The sequence below is a fragment of the Mesocricetus auratus genome, unplaced genomic scaffold (assembly GCF_017639785.1).
Source record: "Mesocricetus auratus isolate SY011 unplaced genomic scaffold, BCM_Maur_2.0 Super-Scaffold_4256, whole genome shotgun sequence".
Classification (NCBI taxonomy): domain Eukaryota; kingdom Metazoa; phylum Chordata; class Mammalia; order Rodentia; family Cricetidae; genus Mesocricetus; species Mesocricetus auratus.
Genome location: NW_024429182.1, coordinates 100,990,348 through 101,007,286, shown reverse-complemented (window position 1 = coordinate 101,007,286; position 16,939 = coordinate 100,990,348). Strand labels below are relative to the sequence as shown.

Below are 16,939 nucleotides of genomic sequence, written 5' to 3'. Positions count from 1 at the left end.
GTTTGTTAGATATTAGGATTGCTACCCCTGCTTGATTCTTGGAGAGATGGGAAAGAGACAATACAAAAATACACTCAGCAACAGAAAAACAAATATGACACCGCCAGATTCTAGAGACTCCACACCAGCAAGACCCCAACATTCCAATACGAACGAAGCAGAGGAGAACGACCTTAAAAGCACTTTCATAAAAATGATAGAGGCCCTAAAAGAGGATATAGGAAAATCCCTCAAAGAAATGGAAGAAAAAACAAACCAAAAAATGCAAGAAATGGAAGAAAAAACAAACCAAAAAATGCAAGAATTGGAAGAAAAAACAAACCAAAAAAGGCAGGAAATGGAAGAAGAAATGAAGCAAAAAATGCAAGAAATGGAAGAAGAAACAAACCAAAAAAGGCAGGAAATGGAAGAAGAAACAAAGCAAAAAATGCGAGAAATGGAACAAAAAGCAAACCAAAAAATGCAAGAAATGGAAGAAAGAACAAACCAAAAAATTCATAAAAGGCAACAAACGGACGAAAAGATAAACAGAAAATTGCAAGAAGCAATGTAAACACTGCAAGGGTTGAAAACTGAAATAGAGACATTAAAAAAAAAACACAATCTGAAGAAAGGCAGAAAATAGAAAAGCTGGACAAACAGTCAGGCACTACCAATACAAGCATTACCAACAGAATAGAAGAGATGGAAGAGAGAATCTCAAGTGTTATACGCTAGGAGAAATGGATTTATCAACCAAAGAAAACCTTAAATCCAACACATCCTTAACACAAAATATCCAGGAAATATGGGACACCATGAAAAGACCAAACCTAAGAATAATAGGTATAGAAGAAGGAGAAGAAATCCACCTCAAAGGGGCAGAAGGCATATTCAACAAAATCATAGAAGGAAACTTTCCCAACCTTAAGAAAGACATGCCAATGAAGGTACAAGAAGCCTACAGAACACCAAATAGAGTGGACCACAAAAAAAATTCCCTCGCCACATAATAATCAAGACCCCAAACATACAGAATAAAGAAAGAATATTAAGAGCAGCTAAGGAAAAAGGTCAAGTAACATATAAAGGCAGACCTATCAGAATTACACCTGATTTCTCCATGGAAACTCTGAAAGCCAGAAGGTCCTGGATAGATATTCTACCTACACTAAGAGACCATGGATACCAGCTCAGACTACTATACCCGGCAAAGCTCTCAATCACTATAGACGGAGAAAACAAGATTCAAGCAATATGTGTCCACTAACCCAGCCCTACAGAAAATTTTGGAAGGAAAACTCCAACCCAAGGAAGCTAACAACCAGAAAAACATAAGCATTAGAGAATCCCTCTCTACCAACAGCCAAAAGAACAAAGGGGTGAAATTCCACATATAATTCCACCAACAACAACCATCGCAAATCGAAGAAGGATGAGCAATCAATGGTCATTAATATCCCTCAATATTAATGGCCTTAACTCACCCATAAAAAGACACAGACTAGCAGAATGGATTCGAAGACAGAACCCTTCCTTCTGCTGCATACAAGAAACACACCTCACCCTCAAAGACAGACATTACCTGAGAGTTAAAGGTTGGGAAAAAAATTTTCAATCAAATGACAAGAATTTTAAATCTTTGAAGAAAGAAATTGAAGAAGATATCAGAAAATATAAAGATCTCCCATGATCTTGGGTAGGTAGGATTAACATAGTAAAAAAATGACAGTTTTACCAAAAGCAATCTACATATTCAATGCAATATCCAGCAAAATCCCAGCACAATTCTTCACAGACCTCAAAAGGACAATACTCAACTTCATATGGAAAAACAAAAAACCCAGGATAGCCAAAACAAACCTGTACAATGAAGGAACTTCTGTAGGCATCACCATACCTGACTTCAAACTCTACTATAGAGCTACAGTAATGAAAACAGGTTGGTATTGGCATAAACATATACAGGTGGAACAATGGAATCAAATTAAAGAACATTATATCAATCCACACACCTACAAACACCTGATTTTTGACAAAGAAGCTAAAAATATAAAATGCAAAAAAAAGCATCTTCAACAAATGGTGTTGGCATAACTGGATGTCAACATGTAGAAGAATGCAAATAGATCTGTATCTATCACCATGCACAAAACTCAAGTCCAAATAGATCAATAACCTCAAAAACCAACTACACTGAACCTCATAGAAGAGAAAGTGGGAAATACATTTGGACGCATAGGCATAGCCACTTCCTAAATATAACACCAATAGCACAGACACTGAGAGCAACAATGAGTAATTAGAACCTCCTGAAACTGAGAAGCTTCTGTAAGGCAAAAGGCATGGTCAACAAGACAAAATGGCAGCCTACAGAATGGGAAAAGATCTTTACCAACCCCACAACTGACAGAGGACTGATCTCCAAAATACAAAGAACTCAAGAAACTAGACATCAAAAGACCAAATAATCCAATAAAAATGGGGTACAGATCTAAAAAGAGAACTCAAATGGCTGAAAGACACTTAGGGAAATGCTCAACATCCTTAGTTATCAGAGAAATGCAAATCAAAACAACTCTGAGATACCACCTTACACCTGGCAGAATGGCCAAGATCAAAAACTCTGATGACAGCTTATGCTGGAGAGGATGTGGAGTAAGGGGAACACTCCTCCATTGCTGGTGGGAATGCAAACTTGTACAGCTACTTTGGAAGTCAGTATGGTATTTTCTCAGAAAATTGGGAATCAATCTACCTCAAGAACCAGCAATACCATCTTTGGAAATATGAGATGCGCACTCATACCACAAGGACATTTGCTCAACTATGTTCATAGCATCATTGTAATAAAAAGGCAGAACCTGGAGTCAACTTAGATGCCCCTCAACTGAAGAATGGATAAGGAAAATGTAGTACATTTACACAATGAAGTACTACTCAGCAGTAAAAAAAAATGATATCTTGAAATTTGCAGGCAAATGGACAAAACTAGAAAAAGCCATCCTGAGTGAGGTAACCCAGACCCAGAAATACAAATATAATATGTATTCACTCATAAGTGGATATTAGACATAAAGCAAAGGACAACCAGCCTACAGGCCACAACCCCAGAGAACTATATAACAAAGAAGACACTAAGAGAGACATACATGGATCTGCCTAAGATGGGGGAAAAGACAAGATCTCCTGAGTAAATTGGGAGTGTGGTGGAGCAGGAGGGTAGAAGGGGAGGAGAGAGGGGGAGTGGGGAAAATGTATAGCTCAATAAAAAAATGGCAACAGAAACAGAAAATAATTGTGGGTCTATCTCTCTATGTCTGTCTATCTTAGTTAGGGTTTCTATTGCTATGAAGAGATATCATAAGCATGCCAATTCTTATAAAGGAAAACATTTAATTGGGTCTGACTAGTTCAGAAGTTTAGTCCATTATCATCATGGTAGGAAGCCTGCATACAGCAGGCAAACATAGTGCTGGAGAGGTAGCTGAGAGTTCTACATCTGGAACTTCAGGCAGCAGGAAGAGACAGTGAGCCACTAGGCCTGGCTTGAGCTTCTGAAACCTCAAAGCCCACCTGCAGTGATAGACAGCCTCCAATAAGGCCACACCTACTCCAACAAGGCCTTACCTCTGAATAGCTCCACTCTCTATGAACCTAGTGGAGCCATTTTCATTCAGGCTGCCACACTATCTAATCTTCTCTTTCTTCCTGACTTGGGTGTAACTCCTTGCTCTGGAATGTACTACTACCATGATATATTATTACCCTCACCACAGGCCCCACCCAAAAGGAAACTTTTTGGAAACAAGGGCTTGCTATGTAGCCCAGGTTGACCTCTTAATTCAATATAAGCCTAGACTTGCTTCCAAGTGACAATCCCCCTGCCTTAAAACCTAAGTGCTAGGATTCCACAACTGTGCCACCACATCCAGCTTAAAGAAACTTTATTATTGCTGGGGATTGAACCCAGGGTTTTACACATGCAAGGCAAATACTTTACCACTAGGCTGTATCTCTGCCTACAAAACCAAATCTCTCTTCATAAGAACCTATAGCGGATATTTTTTATTATCATGGAAAGCTGATTTAATGATACATAGTATCTCAACAGGCTGTATTTAGCAGCCTCCAAAACTATGAGAAGTCAATTTCTATCATTTAGGAACTGCCTCAGAGTATTCACCCAGTGTACACAAAGCCTTAGGTTCTATCCTCAGCACCAAAAATATTTTTTTCTAATTATAATCCATTCTGTTTATTATATTCTCCCAACCAAACTATGACATCTGCAAGTTCTGCTAAACAACATACCAGTCCCAGAGATGGGCCCTGTGAAATACATATCCATCCTTTGGGAAGGCTTCTGGGAAAGACACAGATAAATCAACGCTATGGCAGCTCCAGGTGGCATGAACCTCACAGATGGGATGGCCTGCTTAGTGATGCCCCTAATGGATATATCACTTCACTTCTTTTTCCTCATTTAACCTCCCAAGAGAAGCTGGACCAAAAGGGCTTTACTTTGTAGAAGAGGAAACTGAGGTACAGGAAGGTGACATGACTTGCCTGTGGCCACATTGTAAGTAGAGTGTCCTCCACATAATACACACTTAGCTAAGTTTAAATTTAATTAAATATCATTTAATTTAAGTGGCCAAGTTGGGGCAAAAAATCTTCCTGGGAATTGATCTGACACACTGAATCCTCCTTCAAGGTTATGTCCAACGACAGAACAGGCTTCCAATTGCCAGGACTCGGATCCAGGCTTTTCCACTGGTGTTCCTAATGACATTGAGTGAATCTCTTCACTATCCAAGGCCTGAAAGCTTCCTCAGCAAAATGCAATACAGCAGGGATCTGCTCTTCCAGTTAAGTCTTTTCTAGCCAGAGCTGATAGAAAGACCACCCTCTTACCCATGGAAACATTCCAGCAGAGCCCAGAATGTCCGTGTTTGGTCCTGCGGAGCTGTCAGACAAGAGACTGGCCCCTTTGTGTTTGCAACTACGCTTTCATCTTGCGGCATGCACCTATAACCAAGATGTTAAATTGATGGAACCATCATATGGCTGTATTTTACACATATTTCCTAGTGTGAAACACTGGACTGCATTAAGTGCTGGTAGGGATAAGTGGCCAGGTGTTGGGTGATGTCATTCTGTAAAAATGTGTCTGATTGGTTTGACTGTTGGCCAATAGGGAAGCAAGATAGGTGGGACTAGGAGTCAAGGAGGATTCTGGGAGAGGCAGAGGGAGCCAAAATGTAGCCGCCATAGGAGTAAGAGGTGCAGACCCTTTTCTCCGGTAAGAGAAATACTTAGATTAACAATTATGGGTTAAATACTTAAGTCAGAGATAGCCAGTAAGAAACCAAGCAAACGGCCAACAGCTTCATAATTAATACAGCATCCTATGAGTTATTTGGGGACTACAACTGTGGCAGGGCCTAGGTGGCTGGCAAGGAAAAAACTGCACTCTACAGCCAGGCAAAATGGAGCTGGTAGGTGGTAGGTCACACCAGGAACCCTCCCATGACTATAGTCAGGAAGCTTTTGTGAGGGTGTGGCTCAGTCTACCGGGGCATGGTGCCCCTTGCCTCCTTAACAGGAAGCCAGCATAGACAAGCAAAGCTCCCTGACCCCCCTCTCCTGAGTAGAACAGGTTCACTCTTAGTTGGCTAATGACAGAGGGGAACCTACAGGGAATTACAGAATGTGACATTTGTTGGCTATTTTTGGCACAAAATAAAAAAAACATTATGTTGAGCTGGGTGTTGGTGCCCCATGCCTTTAATCCCAGCACCGGGGAGGCAGAGGCAGGCGGATCTCTGTGAGTTCGAGGACAACCTGGTCTACGGAGCGAGTTCCAGGACAGCCTCCAAAGCCACAGAGAAACCCTGTCTCAAAAAAACAAACAGACAAAAAAAAAAAAAACATTATGTTGAAAGCAAACTTGTGACAGGCCACTTACGGTGGAGAGGAATAGAGCTGGCTTTAAGTCAAACAGAGGAAGTCTAGACCCTGAGCCAGCAACACTGTTCACAAACGCAAATGAAATTCCCTGCAGTCAGGAGGCTGAGGTCATGAGGTCAGGAAGGTCATGAGGATGCCACCAGCCTGTGCTATACAGTAAAACCTCAAAAAAGGAAAGAAAAAAAAAACCTTTGTTTTAACTACTTCAGTGACGCTAGAAGGAGAGGAGAAGTGTGGCACAGTGCAGCGGCCTCCTGTCTGTCCTCTTTCTTCTCTCCACAACAGGCAGCGCTTTCCTGAAACAGAGGCATCTCTGTCCCTATCCCTCGGCACACTGCTGTGGGAGGTCCTCAACTCACAGTTGTTGAATGAGTAAATCAATTCCACTGCCTGATCCATGAGAAGCTGCGTACCCAGCAGGGAAGGAGGAGCTAAGGCCAGGCTCTGGGACCCCTGACACCCACTCCCCTCTCCCATACACTATGTGTTTGCACACAAAGCCCTCCTTCATACTTGGAAGTCTTTCTCATTTCAACCCCTTGGTCAGTGAGTAGTAGCTTTGAAACAAGAATTCAAACAAGCCATAGGTTCATTTCACAGGGTCCACGAAACCTCAAATGGGGCATAAGCAGTGTTTTTTACTTCTTTCCTGGCCAGGGATGTGGATAGTCCTGCTAGTGATTATCCTTAGTAAGCCTGACCATTTACCGCTCTACTCCTCTGCTAAAACCTGATATTGAATAGCAGCAGAATCTTAGGCACTAGTCAGATACCCAACCTATTCCCTCTCCAGTAGATTTTGCTGCCAAGACCCAGAAAACTGGATATATTATCTTTCATCAATCCTAACACATATTTTTTCAAGTACAGCATCAGTAAAATCAGAATAAAATTTAGCAATTAATAGTCTAATTGTCAGTTTCTATCTTACATGATAGAACATAAAATACATTTGTATCTTGAAGTTATTTCAGATGAAGTGGAATCGAGCGAGGGTTAGCTGGAACACAGTCATTACAAGTCTGTGCCCTGTTTCCCTATGCTGTTTAGGCTCACTTCCTTCTGAATTCACTGTGCCTTTTCCCTACTCATTTGCCCACCTGGGCCATGAAGCAGGCCAACTGTGAGCTATGCAGAGAGGCCTTCTGGAAAAATCAACCCTGCTGACACGTTGTTTGAGGGCTCCAAGACTCCAGAGAAGTGAGAAAATTTCCTGGTGTTGTTTAAACCACCAACTACTTTGTCATAGAAGCCCTGCAAGCAGAAGGTGACGCAGGGAAGAGACTGAGGGAGAATCATGCACCCCAGTTGTCTGTGCTATAAACCATACCCATGCACCCCAGTTGTCTGTGCTATAAACCATACCCATGCACCCCAGTTGTCTGTGCTATAAACCATACCCATGCACCCCAGTTGTCTGTGCTATAAACCATACCCATGCACCCCAGTTGTCTGTGCTATAAACCATACCCAGGTCCCAGGACCTAGAACCAGTGAAGGAGACACAAAGAAGACATACCTGGAGCTTCTGTTAAGATTCTAGAACCTGATGAAGTCTACCATGATTTTTACTTTGCCTTAGAGATTTTTCTAGCTGGGCTTGTTGGTGCAGTCCCAGCACTCAAGAGGCAGAGCAGGCAGGTCCCCGTGAGCCCCAGAATGGCCAGGGATACACAGAGAGGCTCTGTGTTAATTTTTTTCTTAAATACAGACAAACCAGAAAACAGTTCCTCTCCAAAGGAGAAAAGAAGGAGAATCTGTTTGGTGAATTTCGTCCAAGTTGACTCAGTGCCCTGCTAGCCCAATCCCCAGCTCATTTGGAATGTTTTATTCTCATGTTTCTAAGGACTGGGTCAGCAAAATACATCTCAGGATTGTTTGTCTGTTTCTCCCTGTTTCCTCATGACTCATTTTCCCACCGGCACTCTCTGAGAAGTCCTCTTTGGGATAAAATGCCAAGGTTAATTAAGGAATGCTCAAAGACGCTCATAGCTTTTCCAAATATCCCACGCCCATGAGGCGGTATGAAAGACAGTAGGGTAGGAGTCAGGAGTCCCAGGGTCTGGCCTCGGCTCTCTCTCTAACTGGCTATGAATTGTGTACCAATTGTTTTACCTCTCTGAATTTGTTTTTGTGTGTGGGAAGCAATGGGGTCACTCATCCAAAGACATAAACAGGCCCCTCCCATTCAAGCCCTGTGCTGAGTGCTAGGGAAACTGAGGCACCAGCCTCATATATTGGCTGTTTCAGAAAATTCTCGAGCAAGGTTGGGAGCAACTAGTAAAGGAACCAATGCAGAGAGAAGAGGGAACCTCTTCCCTGGCTGGAGAGCTAGGTATGTCAGGAGGGCAGTATCTGAACTCTAAGGGGAGAGGGAAGGTTGCTAGAGCCAGAAACTGAGGGAAGACATTCCAGGAGGGAAGGCTCTTGGAAGGAGAACAAAGCCAAGTTGGCAACAGTTATGGGAGAGCAGTGCCGAAGGTGGACGGGGCCTGGGCAGACCCCCTACTTCTAGACCATCCTCACAGAGGAAGTTCCCTGTGGGAAGACTTCCTGTCTACCCTCTGCTATGTGTTCATCAAAAGCATCGCCCACCCTCACCCAAAACTCCCACTCAGAATTCAAGTCCAGAAAGAGGCCTAGAGACACAGCCATGGCCTTACCTTCTGGCCTCATATATGCAGCCCTTTTGAATAATACATTATATACTCTCACGAGACATTTCCCCTGCCCTTTAAATTTTTATTCTTTGACAGTTTCATACATACATGTATATACTGAGTTGGGGCATTTTTCACCCCATGGCTCTCTCTCATCCCCCACCTTCCCATAGAAACCCTTCCTCTTCCCAGCAAGTCCCTCCTACTTTGATGCTTTTAGTTGTTTTGGGCCCACTAAGATTAACTATGGTTGCCTGCATGAGAATGAATGAGGATTATTTATTGGGCAACTTATCAGAGGCAACACCACTAAGGTGTTAGCCCAAATTTTAGTCAAGTAGTTGACAACAATCTTTCCCCAAAACACATATATGTGTATTTATATTTATCATATTCCCTTGCTTCCTTAGAGCAAACTATAGTCATATGACTGAAAAGCTTTCAAGGTGGTTCAACAGGTAAAGACGTCTGCTGCCAACACTGATGACCTGAGTTCTGTCCCTGGGAAGAAGAGAACTGACTCCAGCAAGTTGTCCTCTATCACCAAACACTTGCCATAGCGTCTACACACACACACACACACACACACACACACACACACACATACACACACACTAGATATACATACATACATACATACATACATACATACATACATACATGGTAGATGTCAAACTTTTCTGGGGAATGTCCCCATTCACAGTATATGACTACTCACAGAATATGACTCTCTTCATCCCTCCCTTCTTTTTGCTACCTGAAATGTCAAGTGTGTGGCAGAAGAAGTCATCAGAGACTACAATATGAAAAATGCATACTCAGGATAGTGAAGAGGAACCTGTATTGTTGACATCACAGCATGCTGGACCATGGCTACATCTACACTTTCTTCGATGAAAGAGAATAAGTACTTTCATAGCAAATTTGGGTTTCTGAAATAAAAATAGCATAGATTAGGTAACTTAAGCAATGCATGCTGTTTCTCAGAGTTCTGAAGGTTGAGAAGTCTAAGATCCAGGTGCCGACAGATGTGGTATCTGGTAAGGGCCCACTTCTGAGCTTGTATACACAATGTCATCATGCACGTTCCATCTCACAACTTAACTACATCCCAAAGGCCTCATTTCCAAATATAATGGCACATGCATTTTGGCCTAGAGTACAAACTTTCAGTCCCTTGCTTCATGGTAATGAAAGGCTAGGGGTGGATCCTGGAAGAGTGTGTCATCTTGAAATACAAGACTGGATAGGGAATATTTGAGACAGTTTCATTAAAATTCCAGCATTCAAAAGGCTGAGGCAGGAGGTGGCCATTATGGGCTTCAGTAGTGACTCCCTGTCTAGCCTGAGCTACAAAGTGAGATCCTGTCACAAATAATAATAATGGTAACAAATAATAATAATAAAAAGATGAAGAAGGGGAGGAGGAAGAGGAGGAGGAGGAGACAAGGAGGAGATGATGATGATCCCACCAGGCTCAGCAGATATCCAGTGCTTGCTCTTCTGGTTTCAAGAAGTATGAAATATAGAACCAAGTACACTACATGGCTCATCCTTAAGATACAATAAAGACCCCAAGGTCCAAGTCTTCTCAAAAGAGACTCATATTGAAGAAAATGTTTCTATTGAACAGAAATTGCTGCTGTACCCAGTCCTACACTTCAATGTAACTGAAGATGCCAGTATCACTGCATAGTATGAAGTTTTACTCTTTTTACTCTTTGGCTTTTTTGAGGACTTTTGAGAGAGCTGCCCACCCAACTCCCAAGTAAATCACACATGGAGGCTTATTCTTACTTATGAATGCCTGGCCTTAGTTTGGCTTGTTTATTGTCAGCTTTACTTAAGCTATCCCAACTACCTTTTCCCTCTGGGCTTTTATCTTTCTTATTTCTGTATATCTTACATTCCTTCTTACTCTGTGTTGGCTGGGTGGCTGGGTCCTGACGTCCTCCTCTCCTTGTTTTCTTGCTCTGCTCCTTATTTCTTCCAGATTTCTCCTTCTATTTATGCTGTCTACCAGCCCCGCCTACCCTTGCTCCTTCCTTGCTATTGGTCATTCAGTTCTTTATTAGGACCATCAGGTGTTTTAGACAGGCAAAGAATCACAGCTTCACTAAGTTAAACAAATGCAGCATAAACAAAAGTCATACACCTGAAGGTAATATTCTACTACACCACTGTTGATGCCATTTAAGCCAGGAGTACTGGTCATGCTTCACAGCAGGATAACTTACTGCTTTTAGTACTGACTCTTTTCTACATTGCTCTGCCACTAAGGCTCCAGCACTGTCTGCTAGCTGGGCCCAGGAAAGTATGAGACCTTTGTACATTAACTTCATTCATTCCAATGTGTCAAATCATCTCAATTCTTTGAGATCTAATTCAGATAGTCAGTCCCTCCTCCAAACACTTTTTCCCCTTACATCTCTTACTGGGCCCTCTTATTATTAATGATATTAATAATAATTCATTAGGCCATTGTAAATATCCAGGTACCATGCTAAGTTATATTTACTCGTTGAATGACCTTCTGAGACAGGTATTATAGCAATCAATCTGTGGCTGAGAAAGTTGAAGCAAGGAGGGGACATTTGAGACATAGATACATTAAAATATACCTTACACCAAGGTCAGAGAGCTGGTGAGTGCCTGAATCATGATTTGAGGCCAGATGCAACCCTGCATTGTCTGTGGGAAGCAAACATTCAGGTCTGGACACTCTGAGGCTACTTCCTGGAGGAACTCTGAGTGTGGCATCCACTCTAGTTCTAGCAGTCTAGTGTCCTGGGATCATCAGGAATGGCAAAGGGCCATGGCTTCTCACCGGCTCTCTAGGAAGTACCACCAAGGCCTTTTCTGCTGGCTTCTTTTCTAAAAGCAAGTCCTCCCCCAACCCAGATCTTTATGCATCTTTAGAATTCCTGGACTTGGCTTCTGAAGTGTTCTTTGCCAGAGCAAGTCAGCAATTTGTGGTTTCCCGGCAATGGCTCTGTGCTCCATTATAGAACTTGGCTTGTTTGCACTTCCATTATGAGGCAGGGCACCAGCCTGGCTCTCAATTACCCAGGCGACCTGAAGCTATTCTGGTTGAGTCCTGTGGTCAGGTCACCTGCACCAAGCCCTCAAGAGTAGGACCCACAGGATAGGACAGAAGATCCAGTCCCACTATCAGATAAAACAAATCTGTAATTCTTACCCAGGAAAAAGACTGTTATGATGGGGATGGTTCATGTGTTCTTCTGGTAGCTCAAAGGAAAACAAGTAGGTTTAAATCCAAAGCGTCAGTGTGATGGGTGAATCAAGCACTCATACACTATCACTATGGGCAGGTAGCAAACTAATGCCATCTCTTGGAAAGACCATTTAGTGACTTTCCAGATGTGCAGACTCTTTAATGCAACACTGTACTTAAGAATTTATCCTACAGATATCCTTGCACATTGTGACATATGTGCAAATATATCTGTTCTATTTTATTACTTGTGTGTGCATACATGAACTTGTGTGTATACATGATGCATGTGTGGAGGTCAGAGGTCGACATTGGGTGGGTATCTTCCTCAGTGGCTTCTTCACATTTATTTGTTATTTATCTGTGGTGAAATGGCTTAGTCACTGAGGGAATTTGCCTACAAACTTGATAACCTGAGTTTGATCCTCAGAACCTACAGAGTAGGAGAAAACTGAATCCCACAGGTTGACTTCTGGTCACCATACTGGACACTTTGCCATACCAACACACATGCGCGTGGGCGCACGCACACACACACACACACACACACACACACACACACACACACACACACACACACCTGGGGTGGGCTGGGGATATTCTCAGGCACTAAGATAAGTTCAATTTTAAGATAAAATTAATATTTTCACATAATTAGTTAACTAGTGTGTGTGTGTGTGTGTGAGAGAGAGAGAGAGAGAGAGAGAGAGAGAGAGAGAGAGAGAGAGAGAGAGAGAGAGAGAGAGCATGCACATAGGAGAAAATAATGATAATAATGATTACTTCTCAGGAAAAAGTCTGAACAAAGAAGTTTCACTTTTCATCAACTACCATCTGGACCTAGTTTGGCTTATTTTATTTGTTTGTTTGGTTGGTTGGTTGGTTTTTTGAGACAGTGTTTCTCTGTATAATAGTCCTAATTGTCCTGGAACTCGAATTGTAGACCAGGCTGACCTTGAACTCACTGAGATCCACCTGCCTTTACCTCCTGAATGCTGGTATTAAAGGCATGAACCACGACTGCCAGGCTTCAGTCTTCACTTTCAATAACCATGCTTTACTGTGAAGGGCAATCTGGGAAGGAAAAACTCTCAAGAGTCAAGTTAATCACTCCAAGGGGAGCCAGGATGTCTGCAGAAAGACAGGCCAGCACCTTTTGTTTTTGAACAGCCACACTATCTATGCCAAGAGCTGCTTGCTGTTAATGCTTGTAGTTATCATTTAATGGGTACCCAAACTCTAAGTGGCAAGGACTATCAACCCACTTTTACATTATGAATTTGGATTACAGAAGCCAAATGATAAAAGGAATTCTAGCCCAAGTCCATGTCACAATGGTTCAATATGTTTCCAACCCAACCTGCAGCTAGTCCTCCAGTTTCTGAGAGGAAACATTGGTGGCGATACATTTGGCAGACATCAGAACCTTCACATTGGCTTTCTCACCTGAGAAGTTACAGCCTTTATAGTAGAAAAGGTCAAATGCAAACATTGATGTTCCATAGCCCCACAGAAGCCAAGACAGTAAATTAGAAGCAGTACCACATCTCAGAGGGAAGACCATCAAAAACAATTTAGAGGGTGGAAGTCTGTTCGCTCCTGTTGTATCTCCATGAAATCTGGACACTACAGAAACTAGATTCCGGAAAATGAGAGTGGACTACCATAAACTTTCTAGGTTGCAATCATACCTAAAATATGCAGCTACCGTATTGGATGGAAAATACGTCCTCTGGCCCTTGAGATATGGTTACTGATCTGACAAATGTGTTGTAGCTCTCCATCAGCACCGAGGATCGAACAAAAGCAGTTCACTTTTCTCTAGAAAGAATCTCTCTCTTCCTTTCTCTTTCTCTCTCTACTTCTCCCTCCCTCCTATGGGGAATTTATCATCTTTGGACTCCAGAGAATATCAATGTGGGCCTATTAGAAAGATAGAGGGCTGGATGGTGGTGGCACAAATCTTTAATTCAAGCACTCAGGAGTCAGAGACAGGCAGATCTCTGTGAATTCGAGACCAGCCTGGTCTAAAAAATAAGTTCCAGGACAGTTGGGGCTACGTGGAGAAAATCAGTCTCAACACCACCACCCCACTGCCACCACAAAGAAATAGAAAGAGAAAGAAGAAAGAAGAAGGAAGGGAGGGGGAGAGAGAGAGGAGAGAGAGAGAGGAAGAAGACAGGAAAAAGAAGGAAAAGAAAGAGAAGGAAGGAAGGAAGGAAGGAAGGAAGGAAGGAAAGAAAGAAAGAAGGAAGGAAGGATATAAATGGTAGAGGTCCTGGCAAATAGAAAAGACTAAGTTCAAACAATGACAATAGGAGAAAATTTCCAAGACAATCCAAAGGTTTGCCATATGGTAGAAATTTCTATGAGTGCAGTAGTCTAGAACACTCCTTCTGAGGTGAAAGACAAGTTGTGCATTGGCATTGCTATCATGGGAGAAGGATTCTGAAGACTGTATAAAATAGATGGGCTTGATCACCTATCTAATGACCTGAAAGGCTGTCAGGTTTGAGACTTAGAGAAAATTCAGTCTGTACTATAAAGGACACAGGCACATGACCCAGAGCTGTGGGCCAAAGGATGCTGCACAACATCTTTAGAGAACTATGAAAGGAGAGTTGCAGCCTAAGGACCTCTAGTGCCAGAGACTAACTCGTCAGCTGAAAGTATATCTTGGTTTACCTCAGGGTTCTAGTGGAGAGTGATGTAGGCTTTTACCTACCAAAAAGATATCCTAAGAAGATATCCATGTCCTAAATCTCCTAATGTCTATAAATGTTCCCTTATGTGGCAAAAAAATTTTACAGATGTGATCAAGTTATACATTTTGTTTGTTTATTGACACAGGATCTCACAAAGCCCACTTGGCCTTGAATATACTATATAGTCAATGATGACCTTTAAATCTTAACCCTCCCTGCCTTGACTTCCCAGGGCTGGGATTACAGGTGTGCTCCACCACAGATCTCCAGGCTGGGATTGCAAGTGTACACCACCACACCTAGTTTATACATAAGAGAAGCTGCAGGAGATTTAACGCACAGAGACATGAAGACAAAGTGAGTGTGGCAGTTTGAATGAGAATGTCCTCCATAGCCTCGGGTATATGAAATTGCAGTCCCCTGATGGTGGCACTGTTTGGGTAGGTTTAGGAGTTGCTGGAGGAAGTATGTCACTGTGTGCAGGCTTTAAAGTTTTAAAGTCTGGTGCCATTGCCAATACATTCTTTCTACTTCCAGCTTCCAGTTCCAAAGGTGAGCTCTCAACTTCTGTTCCTGTCACCATGCGTGCCACTTGTTGCCATCGTGAACTCTTAAATCCTCTAGAACTATAATCCTAAAATCCTTTCTTCCTTCTAGTTGCTTTGGTCATGATTTTTACCACATCAATAGAAAGGTAAGGAATACATTGACCTTGAAACAGAAGTTGGAGTGATGCAGCCATAAGCCAAGGAACACTGGCAGACTCCAGAAGTTGGAAAAGGCAGAAACAGATTCTCTTCTATGAGCTTCCAGGGGGAATGTAGCCGTAGTGACACCTTGATTCCAGCCCAATTATAATGAGTTTAAACGTATGACTCCCAGAACTAGGAGATAATTTTGCAGTGTTTCAATCCACCAAAGTTGTGGTAATTTTTCTAAAAACCATTAATAAACTATACATCAAGTTAGTATACATCTGTACCTACCCATTGTGGGTATTTTATCATTTCTATGAAGCCAATTCACTCTAAGATGGAAACAGGACATTTGAGACTGCACATAAACAGAGACATAAAAGGCAAAGATAAAAACATTTGACCTAGAATAGAAGACTCCCATGTTACCTACTTCCCTTGTACTGAGACTTCTTCTTCCACTCACACCTATGACCTAGGGGAGGGAGATGGAGGCTATCCAATAAAAACTATCAAAGAAGAAAAAAAATCTCTGGCCAATGAGACTGCTCAGCAGATAATATCACTTGTTGCACAAGCCTGATGAGGTAGAGAACCAAATCCTGAAAGTTGTCCTCTGATCTCCACATGCATGTCATCTAATGGTTGTGCCTGCACATGCATCAAACACACACACACACACACACACACACACACACACACACGCACGCACGCACGCACGCACTCTTCTTAAAAAGAAAACTTAAATCTACTTCACAGATGGGATGTTGAAATTTTTAGGTATTGATCAAAAAACGGAGGTGCTGGAATTACAACACAGCAGAGTGCTTGTCTTGTATGCACAATCCCTGGGTTCAATCTGGAACATTGCATAAAATTGGACATATAGTGAGTGACACAAGCCTATAATCCCTGTACTTAGAAGGTAAAGTCAGGAGGGTTAAAAGTTGGAGGTCATTCTCAGTTACATTGTGAGTTTGAGGTCAGACTCTGACACATGAAACCCTGTCTCAAAACAAACTCCTCAAAAACCAGAGAGCTGCTTCATGACTCTACATCTTTAAAAGATAACAGTTGAGTGAAATCCTTGCAATGAATGCAGCTTTGATGAGGGCTCTTAGCCATTTCCTCAACAGGGGAAGAAAAGCAGCTTGGAGTTTATATTTAGTCTCTTGAGCAATAATGAATGCCTGGCAGGCTAGTCAGAGACTGAAAAAAAAAAGAAGCAGAGCTCAGTGGTGAAGGCCTACAACCATCCACTCAGGCAGCTGAGACAGAAGAATCACAAGCCTGAGACCTGCCTGAGCCATAGGAGGTGTCCCAGGCCCACCTGGGGGATACAACTCAGTGGTAAAACACTTGCCTGGCATCTGCAAGGCCCCAGGCTGCAGCACCAGAAAAGCAAAAAAAAAAAAAAAACCAACAACAACAACACTAATGATGGAAGATTAAACCAAAGAGACCTGGACTAGAGAAAGTCTCGAATCTGGGTTGGCTGCTACATGGGTCTTAGTAGCCCAGGTCAACACCCACAAGAAAGTACTTGCCCTAGAGGAGACACGCAAGAACCAGAAGATGATTCACCCTGATGTCAGTCAGTGTCCTTAGCTATCCGAGAGCTGACACAATGGACCCAGGAGTGGCAATGGATACTCAACAAAAGCTTACGTCATTGTTGTCCCTCCTGAATCA

General features: G+C 42.4%; 1 protein-coding gene and 1 long non-coding RNA gene across 2 annotated transcripts in view; one reads left to right on the top strand and one right to left on the bottom strand.

Moving 5' to 3' along the window:
- The window catches only part of LOC121132879, a 38,191-nt gene that overhangs the window by 15,910 nt on the left and 5,342 nt on the right, over positions 1-16,939 (bottom strand). The window lies entirely within an intron of this gene.
- The window catches only part of Alg8 (ALG8 alpha-1,3-glucosyltransferase), a 33,106-nt gene continuing 27,880 nt past the window's right edge, over positions 11,714-16,939 (top strand). The window contains exon 1 of the mRNA XM_040728333.1: positions 11,714-11,876. The gene's annotated coding sequence lies outside the window, so the exon portion shown is untranslated. The remainder of the gene's footprint in view (positions 11,877-16,939) is intronic.